This window comes from Antedon bifida, chromosome 5, assembly GCF_963402885.1.
Source record: "Antedon bifida chromosome 5, ecAntBifi1.1, whole genome shotgun sequence".
NCBI classification, from domain to species: Eukaryota; Metazoa; Echinodermata; class Crinoidea; order Comatulida; family Antedonidae; genus Antedon; species Antedon bifida.
Window position 1 is genome coordinate 10,288,033 of NC_136230.1, and position 26,917 is coordinate 10,314,949.

Below are 26,917 nucleotides of genomic sequence, written 5' to 3' on the forward strand. Positions count from 1 at the left end.
CCTGGCTATGATCTTGAATTTTCATTTCATTTTCATAAAAATAATAAGCCACTTTAAATGCTTTAAAAAATATTCCCCCTAATAGGGGACTATTTATTTCATAATTATTAGTTTCACAACCTGCGCCCCTTAATAAGTGGCTCATCTAGGATTTTGAAATAGGGAGGGGGATGATGGATATCCCTTGGATCCGCCTATGCTCAAACTGAAACTAAATTTCTTAAAACTATCAAAAATTGCGATCTCTTCTGAAATCTAAAGAAATGTATTTTTCAATTTCAATTTGGGATGGTTGGCACTTATGGACAGGCAGGTGCCACATTATTTTTACAGACTATTGGTATTATTTTCTATAGGGAAAAAGTTTTAAAAAAGTGACATTTTGTAAATTTGATTGAAAATGATTATTTACGAAATTTCTATAAACAGTGAAAAGTGAAAGTTTACAGAGGAACAAGGTAAGATCTTTGAATTGCGTATGTCACACTGCCCACTGTGGCATCTGATGAATGCTTGTGAATGTGACAATTGAAAGGCGCATTTTATCATGCCAAAACACAAATGACATCATTAGATTTCACATAGCCTTACATGGACTGAAAAAAGATTCACCTACTGTACCTTTTAATCCAAATCTCACATAACTTTTCTTTATGAAAAATGTATTTAAAATAGACCATAAAGCAGAAACCGCTGCTTGGGGACACCTCAATTCAGGGTGACACCCTTATTAAGATGATATTTTGTTGGGTACTTAGGGATTCTACTGCATTAGATGTGAGTAAATTGATTTAAAAGGATTCTTATATAATATATATATCCTAATTATTTCTAGTTTACCTAAAAATTAATTTTATTTCTGTAGGCCGGATAAATAAATGTCTATTTGATATGTTTGATATTCTCTAGCGTATCAGAAAGCTGTGTAAGCTAAACTATTTCAAGTTGTTAGTATAATCACTGTCCAGAGGGAATGCTAAAACTAAATACATCAACAGATATTAACTCTTTAAATACATAAAACTAGAAGTAGAGATGAACCAGGTGTCTCTAATCGAAAGCTAATTCTTTAATGAGATATTTACAGTGCAAGCTATGCGTTGCTATGGAGTTGTGTGTTTGAACATTTTGCAAATGTTTTCTATAACTACATAAAAGATGCGACATTCAATACACATTATTTAGATAAATAAATTTACACAAATTCCAACCAGGATCAGGAAAGTATTCTGGGAGGTTATGAAATCCTTAAAAAAATCTTTTATGACTATCAATTTATTTTTAGACCTGTTTCTATTAAGCAAGAGATTACAACTTTAAAACCATATTTTCAAATAATGGTATTTCTTGCCGAAAAAAATGGGTTCTTTAAAAAAAGTAACCAATCTTAAATACAATTTTAAAATCTCCAATTGATGAAACAAACTACCAAAACCCTTATGAAGAACACTTCTTTTGATTTTTCAATAGAAACTGCTTGATATGCAGACATCTAATGATTAGACTTCTAGGAAGTTGTAAATCCAAATCTAGATCCCAACTGAAGCCCAGTTGTAAATTTCCCAGTTGTAAATTTTCCAATTGGAAATTTTCCAACTGGTCTATCTGAATCCCAGTTGGAAATTGTACAAGTTTGACATTTTCCAACTGGTCTATCTGAATCCCAGTTGGAAATGGTAAAAGTTAGAAATTTTCAAACCAGTCTATCTGAATTCCAGTAGTAAATTTCACCAGCTTGTAAATTTTACCACTTAGAAATTTTCAAACTTGACTAGCCGAAACCCAGTTGGAAATTTGTAGCAGTTGGAAATTTTCCACCGGGGGTTTTCATTGTATGGTTAAAATGATTGGATAGCGATTCTTTAACATCCTCAGTATATGTACCATAGAACAGCACTAGTTCTTGAGTGTACATACATACAATATATGTATGAATCCATGATACATATTAGATTTGAATACTGTAGATACATAGTGGATCAACAACATTGTAATGTTTTATAATTGATGTATCTAACTCATTGCAGCCTTCACAACAATTCACATTATTTTAGTATAGTGAACATAGTGACATGATGAATGTATGCTTCTGGGTTTAATCTGTGTCAAAGGATTTGAGCTATGGCTCAGAGCAACGTCAGAAAGTGATAGATATCACAAAGCTAATGTACTTGAGACAGTGTGATGAATAAAGCAAGGCTGTAATATACCTTAGTATCGAAAGTACGAGATATGTTACAAAGACTGAGAAGTGACAATAATAAAGACGGTATAGATCAAATAGCTTACATAAAATCAAATCGAATTACCAACAAATAAATTAAACTAAATTTAATATGCATTCACAGTGTTGTTAACCTGTTTTGTACTTGATAATATCTTAACTTGAAAGTGTATCAGTTTTGGAAACAAGGAAATGTGTAAAGGATACAGAAATACTATAATAATACTACTATACATAATAATGCAGGTACTCATTATTCACTTTGACTATAGTTATTGTTTTAACCAAAAATATCATTTCATAGGCAGCACAATTATATTTATGATTTATTTAAAATAAATGTTTGCATGGTGAATAAAGTATAGAAGGTTTATGTGAATCCCAGTTCAACAATATTACTTTCCAACTGGTTTATCTGACTCCCAATTGGACATTTTCCGAATGATTTACAGTATCTGAATCCCAGTTGGAAACTTTACCAGGTTGGAACTTTTTACCAATTGAACATTTTCCAACTGGTCTATCTGAATCCCAGTGCGAAATGTTACCAGTAGAGCTTCTTACCATTTCCCAACTTTTCTATCTGAATTCCAGTTGGATTCCAGTCCAAATTGTACCAGTTGGAAACTATACCAGTTGGAATTATGTTACCAGTGAGTTGGATATGACGTAAATACCAGTTGGAAACTTTACCAGTGAGTTGGATATGACGTACCAGTTGGAAACTTTACCAGTGAGTTGGATATGACGTACCAGTTGGAAACTTTACCAGTGAGTTGGATATGACGTACCAGTTGGAAACTTTACCAGTGAGTTGGATATGACGTACCAGTTGGAAACTTTACCAGTGAGTTGGATATGACGTACCAGTTGGAAACTTTACCAGTGAGTTGGATATGACGTACCAGTTGGAAACTTTACCAGTGAGTTGGAAATGTACCAGTTGAACATTTTCCAACTTTAGTAAAAAGGTTCATCTGGATCTCTGTATAGTATTCAAATATTTTTTTCTTTTTATTAAGTTACAATGTCAACACTTATTTATTTTACACCACAAAACAAATTAAGAAATCTTTTAGACAAAACAGAGACAGACGGCGGGTTAGAACTACCAAAACTGTATAACAACTTACTAAAGAGGAGGCGCCGACAATCCCATTTGGGTAAACCTGAACGTTTCATAGATAGTGCTATACCAAATACGAGATCTCATGGTAACAATTCCAATTCACATAGACTCACTCATGATTAAGCTGTGTCGTTGAACCAGCAAAAGCTTTTTACAGTTTTATTCCCTTTGGATGATCCAAAAGAAAAAATTATTTGAATTTTCCAACTTTTCAATCTGAATTCCAGTTGGAAATGTAGGCCTAGCAAAAGTTAGACATTTGACCAATTGGAACTTTTTTAATGGTTGAACATTTTCCAACTGGTCTATCAGAACCACTGCGAAAATTTAATTTCAGTTTCAATTTCCAGTTCGAACTTTTTACCAGTGAGAAATTTTGCTAGTTGAACATTTTCCAACTGTAGACTAAAACAACTTGATACGACTATAACAGTCAACATTCTCCCCTATAAACAGTCAAGACGATACTTTATATTCTGTGTTTTTATTTGAAGTGCAAATCTTTTTCCGATGTTATCAAGTTATTTACTTGGATCATCTTTTATTCATCATTTGATATCAATTTGTATTAATGAAACAGTCAAAGTATCCTACAATGTCAACGAAAAGATAAGAACAAAGATAAATTACTTTCGGATATTGCCAAAACCGCATCCGGATGAAAGTACCTTGCCATAAAGAAACTGACCTTGGTTAAAAAACCTTTTAATAAGAAAATACACTTTTAAAAGAAGCAATGGTTTTACTTCTTATTTTTAGTGCAAGATTATTTTTTATCTATAATCACAATATAATTATTTAGTTAGGAGATACAGTATTTTTAAGGATTGACACTTCTTTTAAACTTTTTGCTTCTTTTTAAAAAAACAATAAAATAATATTTAACTGAATACCAAGCAGTACTTAAGAAAGCCACCCAGCTCTAGTGATATGGCTATAATGTGCAGATATATACAGAGACTCTTTCAGGGAATGATTCTTTTCACAATACAAATACTGGATATGTTTTTTTCCCATCAACATCTGCCAATCAAAGATAGCCACTAGTCTCTTCAATAAATAAAGCCAGGCATAGATTCGGTGGTAGCCATGGGCTCTCACTCCCTTTGACAGCTAAAAAAAAAATTTTTTTTTTATATCCATTTTTGATATTATATGTTAACGGTCTCCCGTCTAAAAAAATCATGGATTTGCCCATGAAAGCATAACTGTTCCTTCCAGCATAAACTAAAGGTAATTGAATTATGAGCAGATAGCTATTTGAAAACTACTACTATGTTTCATCCATTAGTTGTATGAACATTTGGTAAAACATACATTCTCTAAAAAAATATACAGAAAATTGAGGTTGAAAAAAAAAACAGATTCTAAAAACATACTGGACTTGGATTCTTATAAGTCTTTATACTCTATTCCTGCTGTATAATTAATTGGACAGAATGTATTCTGCATGTTTTAAGATAGATGCGATTGAAAACTTGCACACAGCTGGGATCAAATGAAGAAATTTGAGGTTAGCTTGAAATTGCTTGAAATAAGATAATAGAATAGGCAAGATGGCACGTAGAGTTATCTTGCTTTGAAAATTGATTTTGACATGTAAAATATAGGAAGGTTGAAAACAACAATATTAACTTTTGTGAGTATAGTATCGGGGATTGGTATAGATTGTCTACCAATTAATTAACATTTTAAAATATTTATTAAATTTAGAAAATGTACAGTCATGACAAATAATCAAAATCTTTAAAATGTTCTAAATTTATTTATTATTTTTATACAAATTGGTATTTTCATGGTAGCCTACATCCAATGGCAGATCCAGGATTTTGAAACAGTAAAAATTATAAAATGCTGTGCTGAACTTAAATTAAATTAGAGTCCTATCTTTTGCATTGTAATTTACATAATCTAAAAGGATTTGTCTATAAGTATCAGGTTATGGCCCTTTAAATTTTCAGAAACAGATTTTACAGGCAAAGCAAAGTGATGATCTGTCACTTGGTACAACTGTTTGCATTGCCTCCTAGAGGGAACCATGTTTTAACCACAAATTTGCATTGTTACAAAACCTCTTTTTTCAAATAATTGAATTATTAAGGATTGTTTTCTACAGTAGAAGCAGACTCTATAATACAAAATACATCATTTGAAGAAATAGATACAAATTGGTAGCGGCCAGTTAAATGTAGAGCAGGCCTGGTTGTGGATAACTTTAAGAAACCCTCCTGTTATTGGCAAATCCTTTTTGCTGTTTGTTTGGGTTGAGAAATAATAAACAAAATAAAATAAAAGTGTAATTCCATTGTAAGACCCAACCCATCCTCCAAACTATGTAGTGGTAGAGTTTATCCATCATCTCTCGTATAAATAAGGTCCACAACAGCTTCTATCCAGCTGCTATATTACTGAATTTGTTGGACAACTATATGACTTTGTTGATAGAATTGTACTTTCCATTGTGTTTTTTATTATTATATTTTGTCTTAGAACACCAACATTTTCTGTGTATATCTATGCAAATGATATTGATAAATGGAAGTGATGTTTCCACTAATGAATAAAAGTAAAATACTATTATTGATAGGATTATCAGGTTTACAACAGCCGTCGCAAACAAATAAAACATTTTGTTTGAACAGCTTAGAGCAATATGACATCACATTAAAGAAGACAGCATTTTAATCATTCTAGTTGTATCACGTTTAAAGCTGGAAACTTATATATCATTTTGATTAAATGAAGAACAATGGAAATCCAATATAATGAGGTTGACTATACTTGGGCAACAACAATGCTGACATTTTCAAACAAAATAATAACATAATTATCCAATTGTATGAATAAAATAATAGAGAGCAATATGGCATAATGAAACGGATATCGGACTAGATTGAGGCAAGGGTTCAAGACCTGTCTTGATATTTTACCCTCATTGCCTCGTCCTTTGCAAAGGACATAAAGCTATTGATTCTATCTACATACATTGCCACTGGGCTGCTTAAGTGTACACATATTGAAGGAACAGAAACAAACTGCTGGAAGATTCAGTAGGAAAAAACATATGTCGACATTGAAATGATTTTTAACTGTCTACACATACTGCATAACCATGGAGGTATGGTATAACTACCATTATTAACTGAAAGAGCAGCCAGTGTTGCTCGCAACTGATTTTCAACTAGTCGTGTCTGCGCGTAACACCATTAACTGAAAAAGAAACCAGTGCTCACTATACTCATGGTTGTGGTTATCCATATAGCACACGAGCCACGATGACACGATAAAAGGTTTTCAGGTACTTGGAGCACAACAATAACAATATGACTTGGTTTTTGTTAAGATTGTAGGCCTTCATTGTTTTACGTGTTCTGAAGTGGTGTTTAGTTTACAGTATGCTTCTGCTAAAACCCTAAATAATAAAAACTATTTTTATTTTAATTGAATTTTATATTATAAACAGAATTTATTTTTCGGCACGTTTTTCTCCTCAAATAACCATTCACTATGTGTGTCTGAGCATGGTTGAAAGAAGTTATTAACAAGCGAAAATCAGTGACTTTAACCTCCAAGGTCATAATAATAATCATTATATTGTGTTACAGGTAAAAAAAAATCAGAAAACCAGTTAAATTAACGTTCCAACACGAAAGCAATTGTGACTGTGTGTTAATCATTTTAAAATAGATTAGAATATAGAATATTATGCTTGAACTATAAATTATTTTTTCACAGCAGATACAGACCAATAATACCAACAGTACAGTCAAAATCTGACACCTACTTACTAAAAATGCTACATAAACTGTATTCTTGCACCTAATTTGCAAAACTGTATTAAAAAAATAATAATATAGTAGTTCATCTTACCGATTATCTGGCCATTATCCTAAAAAAATAACATAATCAGCTAAATTAATATGGAGTATACTGTTAAAAATAATCAGCCTGTTCTCGAAGAGGGTAGGTGATGTAAACCGATATCAATGATCTTGTACAAAGGTCTCAAGGTCAGACAAATGGTCAGTTGAAATGCTAAGAGGGGCGGTCTGACTTTGAGTTGGTCAATTATCAGCTCTGCAGGTTGTCTACTAACATAATATCAGAAACGAGATTGCTGAACTCACCTACTTTTCTTTCACATTTTCCCATCAACCATAGTTCTTTGATATTGGGTATTTATAGTATAAAAACAAATAATACGTCAATAAACGTTTTCCCCAAGGTTAGATTTTCTTTTGTCGGTTTTAGCCTCAAAATGTTCTTATTTAGTTCATACAATTGTAACTTGAAATGGGAATACGTTTCTAGTGTAGTAATGTAGCTATAGTTTTTTTTCTTTTAGTATAAAATACTATATTTTTGTAAAGATCCTCCTATTTTCTTTTTTAAAGTGTGATCTAAACAATAATATTCAAATTAATTATTTATTTATTTTAAAGGTAAACCCAATTACCATTCGAAATTAGAAACACAAGATATTCTTTTGTAATCTAAATTATTTGTGTATTTTTTGTCACTCTTGGCATGAGACAAGCCTTTTAGCAAGAGTTGTCAAGACATGAGAGGAGCTCTCTCCTTAGTGTAAATATTGTATGTGCATAGTTATATAGTTACTTTTTTTCTAGTAAGCTACTTGGTTAGTTTAAAATTCACCCATAAAATTAATATTGAAATATTAAATATTTATGCACTATCAAAGTAACACATTTTCATATTAGTAAACGCCCTCTAGTGTCCAATTTTGTGCATGCACAAAGTAATAGTTGTCTAAGAAAATTTGTTAAAACATGCTCAGATGGTTTGATCATGGAGCAACAATGGTTTGAAATAAGCTTACATTATTGCTTAATCATTCAACTTAAAGACACCTTCCCTACAGTTTGTGACGTTTTGTAAAAATAATACATATATATTACTTTAAAAAAATTAAACCAGGTCATTCCTTGTCTTAAATGTACGTTTTATGGTAAATTATGATAAAATGTGAGAAACAATGCACTACCTAAGTAGCTCGCGGCAACTGACCTCTCGTCGACGGTCTTTAGGCCTAGCCTAGCTAGGCTTAGTTTTGTAGGCCTAGCTGGTAAACATCGGTAACGTACGAACATCGTAGGCTAGCTATATACCTAGCCTGACGTTGTATAGTTGCTGCATTGTCTTTCTATTTTTGCCAGACTCCGTTGATACAAATTAGGGAAAACCCGGTATTTTCGCTGAAAAGTTAGGAGTCTTCCATTTGTTTTGGCCTCACGATCGATCGAAAAGTGGGTGAATTACAGAAGAAAAACAAAAATATCAATCCGCGCGCAATGCATTTTGGGATTTATAGCGGGCCGCTATAATTATTAGAATCGACTTATTTTTCACATTTTTAACCATTTAAAGACGAAAAAAGTTATCGAAATAGGACCATGTAGTATAATTTTTACATTAAATATAGTTTGTAATCTTAAATTAGATCTAAAAAACGTAGGGAAGGTGTCTTTAACTAATTTAGCTTAAATATGTCTCCCTGAAAAAGTATTTTTTAAAATTTTTTTTGTTGAATATGCCATTTAATGTCACAAAAGTAGTTATTCACTTTGACCTAAAATTAGATCGAAAAAAAAATTATTTACCTGAAAAAACTGTAATTTAAAGCAAAAAATAGTCAAATTGGCTGCTAGCCAATGGTTTTGGGGTGAATTTAACTGTTTATTTTGTCTGTGAAAACATATTTTTTGCATTTTTTTTTTCTACAAAAGTGATTAACTTCATTAAAACCACAAAATGACCCATTCTAAGTCTGATTTTATTAATTTTCATTTGTTCATAAAAAAATATTACAAAGATTGAAATGCCAACGGATGCTACTGGAAGGTGGATCCAGACAGACTAAACTCCACTGAAATGTAGAAACAAAACACATGCTGCGGTGTATTCAACGTCTAGTAACTTCAACTACATTCTTGCTGTGGTTCTTTGGTTCAATTTTGTCGTGAGAAAAAATAGAACCTAGTTGAACATGATGCTCTAAAAGCATTTTAGAAAAAAAAAATCATCTTTATTGCTTTAAGTCAGTTTTCAAAATAACCTAAGAAAATGCTTTTATATATATTGTTTTCTTAAATTTTAGATATATAAAGTCTATTAAAAAAGAACAAGTTTGATAATGCTCCTTTTCACTTAAGGAAGAACTTGCTTGACTTAAGAAAAAAGATTTACCTGATTCCCAGTGCTGTATCTCCACAGCTACATTATTTTCCCAGTATCATTTCATTTCATTCATTTGTTCGATAAAAACGTCTGGGACTTCTTGCAAGTCCCAGCTTAAAATTTACGACATTTTATACAGTACAATTAGTTAAATTGGTAATGTACAGTTTCTCAGTTGTATCACATGTGCCCATATCCAATGGTATAATCATACTAGATACATGAAACACATGTGATGTCGTACCAAATATTCCTATGATACTGGAGAAATCTATATACATTATCGAGAATCAGGTGAAAGATTGATAAATACTATTGGTCAGCACAACACTACAAGTAATGATGAAATATAGCCACTGATCTTGCTGTCATTTTTAATGATGTTGCTGAAAAAATATTCTGCTTAAAAAAACAGCAAAAGTAAACAACTTACTGTACCCTGTAGTAGAAACTGATGAACATGAATTGACATCAAGAAGAAAGAATAATATATTATCATGAATACATTTTTTTCTTACCTCACTACGAAAATAAAAAGCATAGCTAGCAGAAGCGTTACCTCACAAGATCTGAAAGATAAAATTGTCAAAATATTTTCATTGCGTTGCATAAATCACCTTCCAATATTAGAGAGTAAAAATAACAAAGTCATAAAGTAGAATAAATTCGTGAGAAAATAGAATTGTTTTTTTTTTCCAAGTGAATTCTACTTTTGTTAAAAGGCCTCTCAATTTTTTCAAGTTGATTGAATGCTCTTTCCTAAAAACCCTAATTATGACCTAAAAATATATTACAAAAATAATCTTAAGTTCCTGTTTCTGCTGCAAAAAAATATATTTATTTATTCTTTCTTTTGACTGGATGTAGTACTGCTTTTCAATGGTCCAGTTACAAGGTTTAAAAGTAAAGACAAATTATAACATATATAAATACAGAAAAATAAAAGCATACATAGGTAATTCCAATTTCTTGGCAGCAGAAACTAACAGGACAAATTTTCAATAACCATGGCAGCCTGAAAATAATGGTTAAAAACACACAATTGATTTGGTGTCAGAATGCCATTTAAAGACACCTTCCCTACGTTTTTTAGATCTAATTTAAGATCACAAACTATATTTAATGTAAAAATAATACTATATGGTCCTATTGCGATAACTTTTTTCGTCTTTAAATGGTTAAAAATGTTAAAAATAAGTCGATTCTAATAATTATAGCGGCCCGCTATAAATCCCAAAATGCATTGCGCGCGGATTGATATTTTTGTTTTTCTTCTGTAATTCACCCACTTTTCGATCGATCGTGAGGCCAAAACAAATGGAAGACTCTAACTTTTCAGCGAAAATACCGGGTTTTCCCCAATTTGTATCAACGGAGTCTTGGAAAAATAGAAAGACAATTAATGCAGCAACTATACAACGTCAGGCTAGGTATATAGCTATCGTACGATGTTCGTATGTTACCGATGTTTACCAGCTAGGCCTACAAAACTAAGCCTAGCTAGGCTAGGCCTAAAGACCGTCCACGAGAGGTCATTCGCCGCGAGCTACTAGGTAGTGCATTGTTTCTCACTTTTTATCATAATTTACCATAAAACGTACATTTTAGACAAGGAATGACCTGGTTTAATGTTTTTAAAGTAATATATATGTATTATTTTTACAAAACGTCACAAATTGTAGGGAAGAGGTGTCTTTAATAGTTTATCTTATATCTATATAAATGATCTGTGGTGTCCATTTTTGTGAACAGCTGACTATGATTTGAGGATGTTCCAGTTCTCTGTGACATCAGCATTTTCAGAGTTCCTAAACATTTCATAAACATAGCATTAAACTAATTATTACTATTATTAAGTCCAACAAGTCACGTGTAAATATACTCCCAAAAAATAAAGCCAATCGTGAGCTGACTTGTAACAATCTGTAATAGGCTTCAAGCTAGAAATTAAAACTCTAAGTGTAAATTATGTCTAAGGACTACATATTCTTCTGTTCATTTACCTCACAAAAAAGAGGTCTCGTAATTGGAGTGAATCTTTAACAAACACTGTTTTGATCTAAAATAAAAAACAATTACATGAATAATTTACATCATAAAATTAAGAACACACGTCTTACAGACTCTTAATTCATTTTTGCCATTTACTTTTCTGTGCCATGTAGATCACCGTGTCCAATCTTTTTCTGTGACCATAATCTGCACGAAATAAACCTCATAAATCACGTCTTGACGTGTTTTTATCACCATTCAGTTGCCAAAAAACGGCTCCAAAATGGATGTTTCTAAATCCTGATGAGAAGTTGATGTGAACAAATGCAAGGGTGTATTCCCATGAGGTAGTCCTATACTTATATTTAAGCAAGTAACATCAAACTTGATCCCTAATAAAAATGATACTTGAATACTGATCACCATTGGAAATCATACTAAAGTTACAAAGTAGAGTATTCATAATTTAACAAAATGCACATAACAGTGGAAAACCACTGTAATTATAAATCAAATAAAACATTTATTATTTATTATATTTGATAGGCATTTTTTGTATACAAAAAGTGTTTATTTGCATAATTTTTAAATCAAGTTGCACTTCCTAACATAAAGTACCTTGCATGACTATCAATTTTGTTTAGTTATACAGAACAACCTTTTTTTCCCTTAAACCCTCTGTGGACTATATGTTGGTGATTTTAGTCCAGGTTTAGCCCAGGTCTGTATTTCAATAATAAATGCCTAAAGTATAGATATTACAATATTTTAATTATTTGCCAGGTTTTTCTTTTCTTTCATGTTTACACTACGTGTGTGCTAGTGCTACTGAAATAAAATTATGTTCTATAATAAATTATATGCATTAAAAGCAAGTGATTTTGAACTAACAGTACGTACTGTACTTATTCTTTTAAATTAGTAACAGCACTTGGCACATATTTTAAGGCATCATGATATTTATTTGCCGCCCTCCTCTCTCTCACAAAAACCTGTATCCACTCCTGAAACAATGTGACGAGTACAATCAATCTATACAGTTTCCAGAGAAATTGTAAATATAAATATGAGCATTAACGTTGCTATAAAGTATAAGCAGGGAGACTCCCTGCTATAAGTAGACATACATGGCAGATGAATTATCAAATCTGCTTAAGCTATGGTCAACCTTCCAAGCCGGCCTGAAGGAAATCATTTGTACTTATTCATGCACCTGGAGCAACCCTGAATTTCAGAATAATCAACTTATCATTACTATAATATAAATGAATAATGAAGATTTTGTATTATTTGTAATATAAGAAATATAGATTTTATTTTAATAATTGATTGATTTTGAATTTAAAAACACTTTTTCTTCATACTAAAAGACTTGTAGAAAAAATATCTTAACCTGATAGATTTAAGTTCAAGTTCATGGGTGATTAATAGATTGCCATGTACAAAATGTAAATGAAATTTATCAACAGTGTTAAAGGCCATGTGTGCAATTTTTCAAAAAATGTCTTTTTTTTATTGAAATAGATTGCAAAAACAAAAACGTATTTTTTATTTCTAAACAATATAGGCAATAAATGATGGTATAATATGTCAAAGTCATAATGTTTAACAACATTTATAAAAACAGAAACAAATGAATAACAGGTGTACAGTGTAAACTGTCTTCCATCATGTCCCTAGGACTTAAAATGGAGCTTTAGCTTGGTGGTTAAAATGGGTTCGATCCCAACCTAATGGCAGGGTTTTATCTCAAGTCCTCAACTTTTACTCCACTGCCTAAGCCTAAACTTTATAGTTTATAAGCACGATGAATTATAGTTTATCCATCCTGAAATTGGTGAGTTTTTCGCAGTTGGATATGTGAAATTTTTAAAATTAACTTTTGGACAGCAAAACTCTAATAAACGTAATCTACTCTAATCAAGTTTAAAGATATTTCTTGATTTCATCTCTGCTGGACTGCCTTTTTTTAAAATTCTTATAAGCTATAAATCTACAAAGATTAACCTTGAAAATTACTACGGAAAACAAGTCTGTATCAGAGATATGGCAAACTTTTCATATATACATTAGTGGTTATGAGAGGCAAATAAATGACTGTTAATAACCTTTAACTCTTTAATTGTATTACACTCATTTCATTTGAAATATATGGATGAAAAATGCTGGTGAAACACAACCCTATTGGACAATTATATTAAAAGGGAAATGTGTATGGAGAAAGGATGATTAAATCATTTAGATAATGAGAGTACTCCCATCTGCCAGGTGCAACTCTGCTCTTTGTAAGAAAACGAAATACTATTTTTTCCCCCGGATATAAATTATTTGCAAATCTTAAAGACGTGATCGTGATAAGGTATACAATGTTTGTTGGCTATGCTATGTATTTGAGACGTGTCATATTGTGAATAAAATGCATGATGGGAGAAGTTCATAGCAGTTCATTTTTTAACACTCTAACATGGGGTAAAATTGTAAAATATCTTTTGTAACATGTGGACAACAATATCAATTGCTAAACCCATTAAAATATTTTTTGAACGCAACATTCACTAGTATCGCATTACATAAATTCTAAAAATGTTTACAACAAAATAATATGAATGTGCATCATGAGGACGGATCCAAATACTGCACGACACTGGTCATAGTCGGCTGTTTTGGGTCAACCTCAATGAACAAAGGAAGGTTAAAAAAAAAATTGTTTTACTTACAAATCAAATACCCTGATATCAGTAGATAGTTTTTTACTATTGGAACATAGAGCCACTCCTGTGGTTTTCATAAAAACCCAGGTAGGGTAGCCCATATGGAGTGATATTAAAGGAAAGGGCTGAAATTGACCAGAACACTAGGTATTTTTAAAAGATGCACTGGATTTTAAGTACACAATTCTAGTGTGTATACTGAAGCTTTAAGTCTTTATCCAGGAAGTCTTGTTCTACATCAGAACTATTAGCGGGAAATTCCTCGTCATAACCTCTCAACCAGTCAATTCTTATTTGTCTTTATCTTCCTCAATAGCATTGAGGTTTGAAGTCTTGTTTTATTATTAAACCTTAGACTTGGACAACCACTCTGATGATAAACACAATGCAAATCAATCCTTGATTTTTCAAAATTAATCTCGTGTGTTTTTCCATATTATTTCATTTAATGTATAATAGATTTCTTTATAAGACTGATTTTTATCGGAAGAAGGTGCAAATTATCATGATTGATCTTTACAGCTAAACAAATTAAAGGCTAGCTCCTTTTTAAAATAAAATTGAAAATACTACAAATATATTAAGAGTGAATTACTCAAATTGTTTAGCAAAGAACTGAAATGTATCTTCTACTGTATGTACAATACTATGAATGCCTCTATCCTGACACATTCATAATTTTCATTGTTGAGTCTTCTTAAGCTTTTACACTTTCGACCAATCAGAAGAGTCCAATTATTAAACAAACTTACAAAATAGTATCATACTGTTCAGTGGCAGATGTTTTAAAATTGAGGGCCCAGGTCATAAAAATTATAAACCTAATGTCCTAGCTTTTGCATTATAATTTTCTAAATATAGTGGGTTGGGATGTTAGAGATGGGCTTCTGGGCCTTCCTTTGATTCACCTAAGCTGTTAGTACTATATGTAATATCTGCATATGATGTTGAGCAACAAGTCCTGGAAGAACTATGACCGTTGTTTTATTTTTAGATGGAAGTATCAATATTAATATACTGTTATTTTTGTCTATAATGTATACCATACTGTAATTAATGTTCTGTTGATGCAGCTTGTTATGAAAAGTACATTCTACATTATAAGTCAATTGTATTCCCTTGCCCTGGGCATGTGGTAAGGCCAAGATAGTAATGTGACAAGAAGATGTTGTCAACCTTTAGTAAGCTATGACAACTATTCAAACATCAATTTCAACCAACTTTTTCATTTAGTTGATTTTATAAAATGGTTCTATTATTAATTTATTAAATATCAATAAAAGACTGTTATCAAATGTTGAGCAGTCATTGTAAGAAATATTTCTTGTTTTTGTATTAAGGTAGATCAAATTGTTAAAAAATTCATATACTGTATGATGGTCATGCAACATTTGTCAAATCATGTCAACCTTTCCTGTAAAATGTCGCTGTAATATTGATTTTTAAATGGTTTATTGAAATATAATTGATTAATAAGGTTAATTAGTTGACTTTAATATCAGTTAGAACACAATCAAAAATCAATTTCTTTCTTCCTGTTATGTTTAAATGATTGACATTGATTCATGGAGTCAAACTGATAAAAAATAATAAAAGAGTGAATAGTGATGTCATAGGTCATAAAAAGACATGGATAGAATGGAATAAAAGAAAAAAATTAACAAAATTACATTGTAAAAATAATTTTTTTGAAGATGATAGGTAAGTACCCAGGAAAAAAGTATCCATAGGGGATGTAAGCAAATAATGAAATGGCAAACATGTCTGCAATAGACTCACTGCAGTTGTGCAATAAAAGAATTGTCAGGATTAATTCATTTGGTTCATATCCAACATCATTGATTTTTTATTATAACATTTTATCATTCCAATTTATAACGCATACTCTACAGTATGTTTTTTTGTAAACATTTTGAGAAAGTTTTCCATGCAAGGTTCTTGACTGCAGATCTGCATTTGAAAATCAAGTTGGAGCACTGCTATTTCTAATGGCCTACCTTCCGGCCTAGCCTTCGTCAATGATTTACAATGGATAAATTGAATCAACTTTATTTTAGGACAGTAGGCCTAGGTGTGTTGTGAAACAAATAATGAATAGCGCTTTGGATACCTTGAATGGAGAGAATATTTTATTCGATGAAAGATTGTGAAATATCCCACCATCCAACTCATAAACATTCCTTATTTGTATAAAGTTTCATACCATTCAATTGAGATCCAGAGTCAAACATTACTGAGGAGTTGATACATTTCCACACCTCAAAAATCAAGTCACAATTTCATGAAATGTATGATATTTGACACTTATATTCCATCAAAAGAGTTGTTTATGTTTAAAAATTGTGCCACTGTACTGATGACAGATTGTAGCTTTATCATTTTACTTACATAAGTGACTCTTTTAGCATTCAGCTCATAACGTCTACGTTGTGTATGATATTAAAATTAAGTCACTTTCAAACTTGACAGTTATCAGGGTTTATTGTGTGTTTATGAAACCTTAGCAAGATGATGAACTTTGTATAAATATTATGACTATTTTTCTTTATAACATAAAGCCTAGGGTAATTTACATGAACAATAGCATGTTCTCATAAGTATGATAAAATTTAACAACCCTCCAAATAAAGACTATTAGTTATATATATACTTCAAATTAAAATGATTCAAATGTTAACACACCTCCATATAATGAACAAGGCCATATAGATGGCTGCAGTCGCGTGCTCATTAGTGTTTACCAACCGACCGACCAACCTACCAACTGACCGAAATTACTGAACATGTTTAAAAATGTTGAAATGTTTAAAAACATTTATATTTTTTTAATTTCCACGTGCGTAGCCTGTCACTTTTGACGTGCTCGTATAACGTAATTTCGAGTTGAAAAGTAAGTCGGGCAAAAAGAGTGCGCAATAACATTTAACGCGCATTGCGCGGGCAAAAATCTGCGCACTCATGGCAATTTTGTAAATGCTTAAAATTGCCTGAAACATACTCTTATTTCATCGAAAATAAATTTTGAAAATTTTAAGCGCGCGTACGCATGCGTTACATGCGCTACACACGTAATTGTATTGCCATATGAATATTTATGCCCTGAAATTTATGAGTACAAAATTTTATTTAATTGTGATTCATGGTTGTGAAGATATGATTACAAACGTGATTTCGTTACATCGTGCGTACACCGCGTAATGTTTTATTGCGCACCGTGAAAACATAACCACATCGATTCCTGGCCATAACAGACAGACCGACCGACATAGTGAACTATAGAGTCACGTCCACGCGACTAAAAATGTCATACTTGTAATGTCACTCCATATAAAAACCATAGGTCTACAATTTAATATTACTTCAATAATACACCTCCAAATTAAGACAATTATGATTTAATACTAAAAAAAATACAATTTAGACATCAAATTAAGACTTCAAAGAAAAACCATTACAATTAAAAAACAAATTACAATTTAATATCCCTTCAAATAAAAACCATATTCAATACTCCAAAATTAAGACCATCACAATTTATAGCTGCTTGAGTGGATCAAATATTATAAAATGACCAATAAACAGCTTGCTCTTACACATTTTTAAATTCAATCACCAATTTGGTGAAGATGCCAACAGGACACTGTGAACAGCTATTAACATAGCTGTCTTGGTGTATTTTTCTGTATTAGGAATAATTTTTTTGCGACTCGCTCATTTTTTTTACCTACAGTACAAACAAGTTACTTTTTGATAATTTCTATTCTATCTTTACAAATTTTTTAATTCAATCACCGATTTGGCGAAGATGCCAACAACTGCTTTTTGCCGAATTGGTTTATCAATCAAGGTTGCGACATTGTGAACAACTGTTATTATAGTCTTTGTGTATTTTTTCTATGAATATTTTTTTTGCGACTCAGTCCATTTTTTTTACCTACAAACAAGTTTACCTTTTGGTCATTTCTATTCTAACCACAGATCTTCTCAAATCCATGGCACAATATATCATCTTCTGCCAGACAAGACAGTACTTTCTCTACACTGATTGATGGCAAAACCAGCAGTTTTTCCTAATGTTCTGTTCTCATTTGTTAAACTTAAGTCAAGTATGATATATTTCAATGTATAATAACTCCTTAATGGAGGCAAATAAGTCAAAAGCTGATATCATTTCAAAAGGAATCCACATGGTACAGGGAGTTCAAATTTCGATGGGTGACAATTTATAGAGTACTTAAGAAAGATTATCACTTGAAATATGCATGCAAGATATAACACTTAAATTTTTTTTTGAAGAAATAGGAGAGAAATTATAATAAAGAAGATAAACCACTATATTTGACACCTTGGTGTCTTCAATGCTATTAGATGGATGGTTACAAATTGAACACTACTTTAAAATCAGTCTGTCAAAAAATTATAAGATAAGTCTACAACAAAAGTCACAAAATCTGACAAAATAAAGTATGGACTGGACACAATCATTTTTTAGTATCTAAACACCTGTCATTGAAAATATGGGTACGTACAGTATGGTATGCGCAATCAAACACACTTATTATAAGTGACTATGGTCATTGGTCAAATTAAGGGAATAAAATCGAACATGTGTAAGTGGAGCTGTAGCTTGGTGGTTAACATGCTTTCTGTTCCTTCCAATCCAAGGTCCAATACTGCCCTAGTTTCAAGCAAAATTATAGTATATTTGGTAGATATTGTCTAGATGATAAGTTGTTCTGGGTATAGTTGTCTGGGTGGTTGCAGGTAGCAAATGTCTAGTGGTCAGATAATTCTCTTTTTATACCTCCATTATTTCATTAACCATTTTATACAGTAACTACGATAGTCAAAATTTAATATTACAGACACACACAAACATTCCCAATGGCATTATTTTATATCAGATGTTTGTTAACTGATGTTTTTTTTTTTTGGTGTTTGAATGCAAGCTACACAAATGTAATTCCGATAGACTGCAATTTAACTCCGATAGAACACAATTTAACTCTGATAGAAAAGAACATGTAAACATAGCTATTATCCCATTTTAAATGATCAGACATTATAAACTATCCATCCCTGAATGAAAACTCCATAGCCACAGTGAGTAACCTTTTGAACAATCTAGATTGTTCATCTGACAATGCCTTATTTCGTATTAATAACTTTTTCTAATAAACGATCCTCTCAACTTACAAATTAAAATATAACCATGTACCATATCGGTTGACTCAGAACTAGAAGAATCTAAAGCAAAAATGTCAATAAGAAGTGTAAAGTAAACATTAACTAAAAACAGATTACATCTGTATCTACCCATGAGATACTACATTATAATATTATTAATTAATGACTTATGGGAGAGAAATCGAAAATGGGCACTGTATACTGTATCTTTTCCAAATACCATACCAAAATCTAACATGGAGCTTTCGGTTTGCGGCGACCGTCGGCCAAACTACCTCATGTTTGCGTCATTGTAGAACAAATGCAGACTCAATACAACATTGTAATGTAACATTCTGATACAAATTTCAATCTGTAAATTAATAACCAGTAGATTTCACATCACATAACCCATGTTTGACCTTTTGCATCCTTGACGATTCTAAACGCTATCTGCACTTTATTGGAAAATAGATACAGCATACTTCACATCTTAGAAAGATAATTCATCAAGTGATGCTGCTTTAGTTTTTTTTTCTTTCCCATGAACCATGTTTTGGCAAATGTACACCATTGTCAGTTTTTATTTTGCGCAAATTGAAACAGTCTGCTCTGCGAGTTATCGCTAGTTTATGGGAAATTAATTTTATCTTTACGACTTCTACTGCAAACCAATCAATTCACAAATCTGTTATTTCTTTTCATTTCCGATTATAACTGTTTAAGCAATTTTGTAAGCAATAAATGAAATAAAATATTGTTTTTCCTCCTCTTATATTTGAAAATAAACTTTCTTCAAATACAAATAATGACCAATAATTACATGATAACCATTCTTAAAAATGAATTCAAAGATATATTAGCATCTTCTGAGTTGCTTCTGATTTATTTTGCAATATGCTTCCTCCTTGTTGCAAGCATACCATATACAGCGACCCACCCTTATTTGAGTAACATTTGGTAAATCTGAGTGATTCAAAAGATTTACCTGTAAATAATGCTAACATTTTAAATTGTGTTATGGCTATTTGTTAATCATGTTTTTTTTCCAAGTGACTACCATTCTGCACACGCTCAGATGTAAATTACTAACATTTTCTATTTACAAATTACAGTAAGTTACAAACATTTTAATAAGTTGAATTATATACCCAAATTTAAGTTTCTGTAATTTACTGTAGATGTATTGAACTCAAATGAACTGTCAACAGAGAATGTCCTTATTGACCTTTTACTCATTAATTATTATATAATCACAAAGTATCAAATTAGCTTTGAACTATAGGTAGGATATGCTTGAATGAGCATAAACTTTAAGTGCCCATTAAACTAATAATGAGTAAAATTCTTTGAAATAAACACACTTAAGTCGACATTATCCAATTCTGTAATACATGGATGTATGTATATTTACCTGTTGATTTCATTCAATTATCTTTGAATAAACAACTTTAGAACTGAAAGCTCTCTCTAGTATGGAGTTCAAGGTTCATGTAACAATTATCAATTTTCTTGCTATGTGAATAAGATTACACTTTTTACAATTTTTTAAATTTATTTATTATGGTTTAAAAACACATGAATCTTTTGATTCAAATGGTGACAAAATCATACCACAAATGCAACAAAATTTACCCGATGCATTTGATTCACATTGCGACATAATATGTATAATTGACTAAAAGTTAGTAAATCATTTCATACGGCATTGCATACTTAAATAAAGTTGTAAGATACCATTAGACAGACAGAAAAAAAATGATATAAAATAATCATACAAAACACCTCCCTAAAACAGACCGTACATCGTAAGCAACCACCCTCGTTAGCGAGAGGTGGTGATCCTTTAAAAGGGTTGGTCACTAAAATATATAAAGGGGTAGTGGTCGTTATGAGAGGTTGTTGCTTACGAGAGGTGATGGTCCTTTAAAGTGAGATGGTATATTACAAGAGATAGTGGTCACTTACAAAAGTTAGTGTTCGTAAAGAGAGGTGGTCGCTTATGTGGTCGCTTATGAGAAGCGGTCCCTTATGATAGGATAGGATTACGAAAGGTGGTCGTTAATTGAGGTCGTCGTTTATCAAAAGCGGTCCCTAAAGAGAGATGGTGGTCGTTTAAGGGAATTGGTCCCGGTTATACTGGCTACAGTATCCCTCATTGCTATAGAAGTCATTGAAAATCGCTACAAAACTTACATTTCTGTAATTGGCAGGAAAAGGTGCCTGTGGCTATAGGATAGAAATTTGTTTGTTAGGATACTGCCTCAGGTAAGCAGATAAAGTCATCTTGTCATTCTTAGGCATTAAAGCATAAATTGGTCAAATGAAGATTAATTTTCCCTAATTTTTAGGATTCATGTAGAAATTACTGATATGTTCCATACTGATTCAATTGATCTGTATGTCCCAAGGCATCCAATTCAATGCACATAAAATAATGATTATTAATATTTCAATATATTCAAATAACATATTTGTGTATTAATAGCAAGCATGGGAAATTAAACCATGCAAGTAGTGGACTTGAGTTTTCACTGTGTATCGTGATTTCATAGTTTAGAGAGACGCTATTAAGTATTTATTATTGACATTATTGTCATATTGGTTACGAATTACACCAAACAATTACGTACAGAGCATGTCTATCACACTCAATATTTAAATTGTATGGCTTTAAATACTCAAATATGTACGTTGTGGCTCAACAAATAATAATCACACTGATGATGTTTCGACAAACGAAGAAACATGTTTAGTCGGAAATTAAAAAGTGTATTGATTTTTGTTTTCATTTCTGTTCAAAAGTTTGGTAGCCTAATCATTAATGGTCTCATAATGTCAGTTTAGAATAGCATGCCTCGTGTGGCTTTGCTTAAAGGTTCCGCACCAAGTTATTTAAGAGATCTACTTTCTGTACGAAATGCAGCTCCCAATACATTTTCAAGCGCTAGTGATGTCAAGCTGACAATCCCACACACTTTAACGAAAGACATTGATCGCTTTCCGTAGCTGAACCAAGAGTAATATTAAAAATTTGTATGACTAAACAAAATTAAAGTTAATCAAAGACTTTAAATTTCAATCAATGCTATGGTAGGATGTAAAGAGCCGCTGATTATGAGTTTATCATAGAAATGTGCGCTATATAAATTTTAATGTTAATGACTCCACCTGACCAGCAAGAATGTAGAATGCAAAGAAAAAAAACGGTGTTACCAATTTCCTAAATATGGTCACATTGTTATACTTTTGCAGACCAGTCCCGTATGAATATATTTTTTCATTCAAACAGAGAATCTATAGAAACTCTTGAAGACATGTTTTTATGGAAACTGAAAGTTTCCATGGGTAAAACCATGAAATACTGCTAAAATAATGTGAGTGAAAGTGAATTGTTCCAGACCCAACAGTACAAATATTTTACAGTTGAACATCTCTCAGATATTCATCAAAGAGCTGATATGTTCTTCCTATCTAATTTGTGAATTTGGTACTGTACCTCCATTATACAAACAAATTTTGACTATATGATTTGGATTTAATTAAAATGTTTTTGACACCCAAATGTATACTACAATTACAGCATCATACTATTACTATAAAATTGAGATGTGCTCTGAATTTTGAGGACTCCATCGGTAAGAATGTGCGGCAAAATGTATATCGATCAAAACTCTCGAAACTGGTAAGTGGACACCCACTTTTTCAGTATGTAAGGCAAGTCTACTTACCATAAAATTGTCTTACTGCTGTAGAAGAATAACTATAGTGTTTTTCATAGGCCTCTGATATGAAACTGTATAACAACCTAATATAGTCTGTATTTAAAAATGACTCAAATCTCCTTTGACATTTTGGCATTTAAGGTGATCAATGTCAGCATTAAATTGAAATAACTAGCCTCCACATCATAATTTAAATTTATGTTATCGTTAATAATTAATAAATAGAATTTACGTATCTTATTTCACTATTTAAATTTCCATATTAAGTGCAATAATTACTGTTCAGTTCCATTATATTATTGGGTTTCAATGGAGAGTACTTGAAATTGTTAATGGCATGATTAAGGAGAAAAAAATAATTTGTTAAAAGTACAACCCATGCAAATGTGTTTTTCACGTGCATTTATAATAAATCTAGATCCAACGAAAGACACAATTTTTCATCCGCAATTCTACAATACTTAATCACCACTGTTTCTATTTAGATGGTTTCTAAAGTAGCATTGTTGTTTACTATTGTGCTTCATACAAAATGAAATGTATTATTGTTCAAATTTTAATTAGGATTGTTGTATAAATCATAAATAATAAAATACAAATAATAAGTGTTTATCAGTTGAATACTGGGAGAATATTTTCATGAGTTGAAAGATTGAATGTTCCATTTAAATGAGTCAGACTGTCAATGAATGAAACTTATACACTCCAAAACAAATACAAAATATGGACCAGATAACAGGGGTAACCCACTATCATTCTGAAAGATGAACTATTGTGTTCTTAAAAGGCCGCATGCAACAGAAGTGTACACTGGACCTTAATCAGTTTAAGGTTTACTGTAAGATGACTTTTGCTTTACCACCAGAATGATGGTTGAAATGATGGTTATTATTATGAATTCAATTACAACTGAAAAACAAATAATTTACAAAGATAAACCTTTATTTAAATGCAAAAAATTCAATTGAAAAGATGTCCTGTCTTGTCTCTTGGCTTATAGCCATTACGCCAATGTACTTGCATTGAGAAGACTTGCAAACAAATTTGTAACTAATTTTATTATAAAAGTAGAATAACTTTTTGGGTAGAACTCAACCTACAAACACCAGATATGTTCATATACAGTAGTACCTCTACTACAGGTCTAACATCACCAAGCTTACGTTTATGGCTACACTGTAGTTTTGGATTCGAGCCTAATCCTAAGAATTATTAAGAACATAGTTAGATTATTATACTGGCACACTTCTTCATCAACCTTGTGCACTAGCATACCTATTAATTAAGACAGTGCAATTTAATGTAGGGTAATCGTGGGAAAAGTATTTTTACAATAGGACTATTAATCTACAGTATAAATTATACCTTAGATATTGGAATTGCTTAATATAATAATGCCATACTGATCCTTGATAAATGGTTAATTTGCAATTTCAAAGATTATAAAGTAAGAACATACAAAGAAAAGATATATTCATCAAAATAGATAAAATAGACAACAATTATATTATGTCTCAATCAAACATAAACCATGTAAAGATTTGCTGAGAGAGCATAACATGAAAAGTAAGTAAGATTCTACTACAGAACGTGGCACTTTGGACAAAATAACAATACTTAGACGAGAATAGTATAAATTAAAGTTTATGAGTTGGATGATGAGAATATTTCATGAGTTAAATAGAGCATGTAAATCATTAATCGAATGAAATATTCTCTCCATTCAATGAATAAAAAAACATTCATCATTTGTTTTATAACATACCTACTGTTATAAAATAAACTTTTATTCAATTTATCCATCATAATTCATTGATGAAGAAAAAGTTAGGGCCAATTCCCTGAAATCATAAAAATGCTATACAATAGTTAATTTGATACAGTTTTGTTAGACTTCTTCACATCTGAATTTACTATCTGAAATTTGTATGTTTCTTCTATTTATGTTTAATCTTTAAAAAAGATAAATGGACACAAAATTGTTGCATTTTAGTTTCTCATCCTAGCTGTCTCAGATGTTCGGCCACAGTATTTGGTTTAATAACATTTTTATTTGAAACTTGAAATAGGCATTGTATGTATGATGAATAAAAGAAATGGATCCTTAATATACTTCAAAGTTTGGTAAAGTTAGACCATTTTATGTTATTTATTTTTGCAAAAGTGCAAAGAAAAAAACATAAATTAATTTACAAAAAATGTTTAGAAAATAGTAAAGCATAAATTTTTACTAACTGTCCCTCTACAATAAAATAATACTTTTATGCAGTGTTTGGGAATACCGTGTTTATTTATTTATTTGTTTCTTTTTTTTCTTTACAGTGATTACAGTATACTTTTAATACTTGAGTGTACTGATTTCCAAGGTGGTTCATCATTTTAACTACCACATTTTAAAGAAAAGAAATAATCAAAAGCTAAAATACAGTACAGTAGTAACAAAAACATTCAGAAAATGAAGGGATTTGTATGATAACCAATATTTTGTAATTATATTCTTTTGATTATTGATAATGATATGCAAGACAATGTTGATTTTTCACTGTAACAAAAATACATTTTATCTAAAATATGACGTTTATAGGGATTAAAAATAATACATTTGAATCTGTCTGTTTTCTCTTAAAATATTATTAAAATAAGAACAAAGCTTAAGATACAGTTGTATACTATATACAGGTAATGTTAGAGAATAACATGGATGTAGCAATTTCTTAGTAGATTCTCACAATACAGAATGTAAAATTATCACTAAAAATTAAAATAAAGTACATTGAAATTAACAGATAGAAAGAACAGATAATAATAGAAGTTGGAACAAATATACAAATTATTTCAATGTACTTTCTAAACAATTGATTCATCTCTTTGTAAAGTACCGTATGTCAAATGTTGTGTTGCCTAAACCTTGCCAAAAGTAAGGGAAATTGAGAGAAACATTAATAGTATTTAAAAATCAATACAGCTGACTGTACAGCATGAGAGTACAAATGTTGATTAACTATTGTACCAATAATTTACAACTTACAATTCAGATGAATCTGTAGGATACCTTTAGCTCATCTATGATGCTCCGAAGAATTTTTACAAGAAACTGCCAGGGTCTGCCAGGCAGTCATAAGAATCAATGACACTTAAATGTTACATTATATACATCTGCCAGGTTAGGGAGTAGAGAAAGCATTAGGTTTGGGAGAAAAGTCAAATTGTTTCGTAGGGACAACAAAGGATTTTTTTCAAATCAAAGCAGCACTGTATGCGTAACAACGGCAAATTACTGAACAAATGACAATTCTAGATCTCAATTGATATAAAAACAAACAGAAAGCTAATCAAAACAATAAAGTAAAACCAACCAGTAAGAAGTGCCAGCTTTCGGAAAATTATTCCTTTTTCCAGGGCTAATATTATACAAATACAGGTACAAAGATTGGTATAGTAGTGCTATGTAGTATTAAGTAAACCTACCTGCGTTTAACTGCTGGAATTCTTTAAGTTCTAAGCTGGGAACACTTCACATTGATGTAATGCTTATTATTCCTCTAGACACTTGTCAGATGCTTGCAATCTATAGACTCAGCCACTTCACTAAACTCCACGATTCTGATTGGTTAACTGTATATTGTGACCTATGACACTAAAATCCAAGTCGTCTAATGACAGTTAGTCAATGATGAGAACGAGACAATGATGTTGAGGATAAGTTTCATAATTCAGGCCTGTAGCAGTAATTAAGTAGACTTGATCCGATTTCAAATTGACCAATTTTTGT

At 31.3% G+C, this 26,917-nt stretch overlaps 1 protein-coding gene and 1 long non-coding RNA gene across 7 annotated transcripts in view; one reads left to right on the forward strand and one right to left on the reverse strand.

Moving 5' to 3' along the window:
- Positions 1-8,623, forward strand: part of LOC144842732 (uncharacterized) — a 173,360-nt gene extending 164,737 nt beyond the window's left edge. Inside the window, exon 2 of the long non-coding RNA XR_013612170.1 lies at positions 8,408-8,623. This is a non-coding gene — a long non-coding RNA (uncharacterized LOC144842732). The remainder of the gene's footprint in view (positions 1-8,407) is intronic.
- LOC144842664 (muscleblind-like protein 1) overlaps positions 1-26,634 on the reverse strand; it is a 179,460-nt gene extending 152,826 nt beyond the window's left edge. For 2 of the 6 annotated variants that reach the window (XM_078699172.1, XM_078699179.1), the window contains exons 1-2: positions 26,614-26,629; positions 10,070-10,120 (exon numbers count right to left, since the gene is read on the reverse strand). The gene's annotated coding sequence lies outside the window, so the exon portion shown is untranslated. Of the gene's footprint in view, positions 1-10,069; positions 10,121-26,613 lie in introns of those variants that run through there. The other 4 variants (XM_078699170.1, XM_078699173.1, XM_078699171.1 and 1 more) reach the window with 4 other exon arrangements.
- Positions 26,635-26,917: the final 283 nt, after the last annotated feature.